Here is a 4,532-nt window from a genome sequence, read left to right as displayed (position 1 = left end):
ATATTATTACTAACAGTTATATGGAGATATAATCAGCTCTGTGCACATTTATAGAGTGTTCACTCATTTTGTTACTAACAGTTTATATGCAGATATAATCAGCTCTGTGCACATTTATAGAGTGTTCACTCATATTGTTACTAACAGTTATATGCAGATATAATCAGCTCTGTGCACATTTATAGAGTGTTCACTCATATTATTACTAACAGATATATGCAGATATAATCAGCTCTGTGCACATTTATAGAGTGTTCACTCATATTATTACTAACAGTTATATGCAGATATAATCAGCTCTGTGCACATTTATAGAGTGTTCACTCATATTATTACTAACAGATATATGCAGATATAATCAGCTCTGTGCACATTTATAGAGTGTTCACTCATATTATTACTAACAGTTAGATGGAGATATAATCAGCTCTGTACACATTTATAGAGAGTTCACTCATATTATTACTAACAGTTATATGCAGATATAATCAGCTCTGTGCACATTAATAGAGTGTTCACTCATATTATTACTAACAGTTATATGCAGATATAATCAGCTCTGTGCACATTTATAGAGTGTTCACTCATATTATTACTAACAGTTATATGCAGATATAATCAGCTCTGTGTTTATTTATAGAGTGCTCACTCATATTATTACTAACAGTTATATGAAGATATAATCAGCTCTGTACACATTTATAGAGTGCTCACTCATATTATTTCTAACAGTTACATGGAGATATAATCAGCTCTGTGCACATTTATAGAGTGCTCACTCATATTATTATTACTAACAGTTACATGGAGATATAATCAGCTCTGTACAGATTTATAGAGTGCTCACTCATAAAATTACTAACAGTTATATGGAGATATAATCAGCTCTGTGCACATTTATAGAGTGCTCACTCATATTATTACTAACAGTTATATGCAGATATAATCAGCTCTGTGTTAATTTATAGAGTGCTCACTCATATTATTACTAACAGTTATATGGAGATATAATCAGCTCTGTGCACATTTATAGAGTGTTCACTCATATTATTACTAACAGTTATATGGAGATATAATCAGCTCTGTGCACATTAATAGAGTGTTCACTCATATTATTACTAACAGTTATATGCAGATATAATCAGCTCTGTGCACATTTATAGAGTGTTCACTCAGATTATTAATAACAGTTATATGGAGATATAATCATCTCTGTGCACATTTATAGAGTGCTCACTCATATTATTACTAACAGTTATATGGAGATATAATCAGCTCTGTGCACATTTATAGAGTGTTCACTCATATTGTTACTAACAGTTATATGCAGATATAATCAGCTCTGTGCACATTTATAGAGTGTTCACTCATATTATTACTAACAGTTATATGCAGATATAATCAGCTCTGTGCACATTTATAGAGTGTTCACTCATATTATTACTAACAGATATATGCAGATATAATCAGCTCTGTGCACATTTATAGAGTGTTCACTCATATTATTACTAACAGTTAGATGGAGATATAATCAGCTCTGTACACATTTATAGAGAGTTCACTCATATTATTACTAACAGTTATATGCAGATATAATCAGCTCTGTGCACATTAATAAAGTGTTCACTCATATTATTACTAACAGTTATATGCAGATATAATCAGCTCTGTGCACATTTATAGAGTGTTCACTCATATTATTACTAACAGTTATATGCAGATATAATCAGCTCTGTGCACATTTACAGAGTGTTCACTCATATTATTACTTACTGTTAGCTGGAGATATAATCAGCTCTGTACACATTTATAGAGTGCTCACTCATATTATTACTAACAGTTATATGGAGATATAATCAGCTCTGTGCACATTTATAGAGTGTTCACTCATATTATTACTAACAGTTATATGGAGATATAATCAGCTCTGTACACATTTATAGAGTGCTCACTCATATTATTACTAACAGTTATATGCAGATATAATCAGCTCTGTGTTTATTTATAGAGTGCTCACTCATATTATTACTAACTGTTATATGGAGATATAATCAGCTCTGTGCACATTTATAGAGTGTTCACTCATATTATTACTAACAGTTATATGGAGATATAATCAGCTCTGTGCACATTTATAGAGTGTTCACTCATATTATTACTAACAGTTATATGCAGATATAATCAGCTCTGTACACATTTATAGAGTGTTCACTCATATTATTACTAACAGTTATATGAAGATATAATCAGCTCTGTACACATTTATAGAGTGCTCACTCATATTATTTCTAACAGTTACATGGAGATATAATCAGCTCTGTGCACATTTATAGAGTGCTCACTCATATTATTATTACTAACAGTTACATGGAGATATAATCAGCTCTGTACAGATTTATAGAGTGCTCACTCATAAAATTACTAACAGTTATATGGAGATATAATCAGCTCTGTGCACATTTATAGAGTGCTCACTCATATTATTACTAACAGTCATATGCAGATATAATCAGCTCTGTGTTAATTTATAGAGTGCTCACTCATATTATTACTAACAGTTATATGGAGATATAATCAGCTCTGTGCACATTTATAGAGTGTTCACTCATATTATTACTAACAGTTATATGGAGATATAATCAGCTCTGTGCACATTAATAGAGTGTTCACTCATATTATTACTAACAGTTATATGCAGATATAATCAGCTCTGTGCACATTTATAGAGTGTTCACTCAGATTATTACTAACAGTTATATGGAGATATAATCATCTCTGTGCACATTTATAGAGTGCTCACTCATATTATTACTAACAGTTATATGGAGATATAATCAGCTCTGTGCACATTTATAGAGTGTTCACTCATATTGTTACTAACAGTTATATGCAGATATAATCAGCTCTGTGCACATTTATAGAGTGTTCACTCATATTATTACTAACAGATATATGCAGATATAATCAGCTCTGTGCACATTTATAGAGTGTTCACTCATATTATTACTAACAGATATATGCAGATATAATCAGCTCTGTGCACATTTATAGAGTGTTCACTCATATTATTACTAACAGTTATATGCAGATATAATCAGCTCTGTGCACATTTATAGAGTGTTCACTCATATTATTACTAACAGATATATGCAGATATAATCAGCTCTGTGCACATTTATAGAGTGTTCACTCATATTATTACTAACAGTTAGATGGAGATATAATCAGCTCTGTACACATTTATAGAGAGTTCACTCATATTATTACTAACAGTTATATGCAGATATAATCAGCTCTGTGCACATTAATAGAGTGTTCACTCATATTATTACTAACAGTTATATGCAGATATAATCAGCTCTGTGCACATTTATAGAGTGTTCACTCATATTATTACTAACAGTTATATGCAGATATAATCAGCTCTGTGCACATTTACAGAGTGTTCACTCATATTATTACTAACTGTTAGCTGGAGAAATAATCAGCTCTGTACACATTTATAGAGTGCTCACTCATATTATTACTAACAGTTATATGGAGATATAATCAGCTCTGTACACATTTATAGAGTGTTCACTCATATTATTACTAACAGTTATATGGAGATATAATCAGCTCTGTACACAATTATAGAGTGCTCACTCATATTATTACTAACAGTTATATGGAGATATAATCAGCTCTGTACACATTTATAGAGTGTTCACTCATATTATTACTTACAGTTATATACAGATATAATCAGCTCTGTGCACATTAATAGAGTGTTCACTCTTATTATTACTAACAGTTATATGCAGATATAATCAGCTCTGTGCACATTTATAGAGTGTTCACTCATATTATTACTAACAGTTACATGGAGATATAATCAGCTCTGTGCACATTTATAGAGTGCTCACTCACATTATTACTAACAGTTATATGGAGATATAATCATCTCTGTGCACATTTATAGAGTGCTCACTCATATTTTTATTACTAACAGTTACATGGAGATATAATCAGCTCTGTGCACATTTATAGAGTGCTCACTCATATTATTATTACTAACAGTTACATGGAGATATAATCAGCTCTGTAAACATTTATAGAGTGCTCACTCATATTATTACTAACAGTTATATGGAGATATAATCAGCTCTGTGCACATTTATAGAGTGTTCACTCATATTATTACTAACAGTTATATGCAGATATAATCAGCTCTGTGCACATTTATACACTGTTCACTCATATTATTACTAACAGTTATATGGAGATATAATCAGCTCTGTGCACATTTATAGAGTGCTCACTCATATTATTACTAACAGTTATATGGAGATATAATCAGCTCTGTGCACATTTATAGAGTGTTCACTCATATTATTACTAACAGTTATATGGAGATATAATCAGCTCTGTACACATTTATAGAGTGCTCACTCATATTATTACTAACAGTTATATGCAGATATAATCAGCTCTGTGTTTATTTATACAGTGCTCACTCATATTATTACTAACAGTTATATGGAGATATAATC

The sequence above is a fragment of the Taudactylus pleione genome, unplaced genomic scaffold (genome assembly GCF_031769625.1).
Source record: "Taudactylus pleione unplaced genomic scaffold, aTauple2 ptg001293l, whole genome shotgun sequence".
Taxonomy (NCBI): Eukaryota; Metazoa; Chordata; class Amphibia; order Anura; family Myobatrachidae; genus Taudactylus; species Taudactylus pleione.
The sequence above is the reverse complement of the archived record's forward strand: the minus strand, read 5'-3'. Positions refer to the sequence as shown.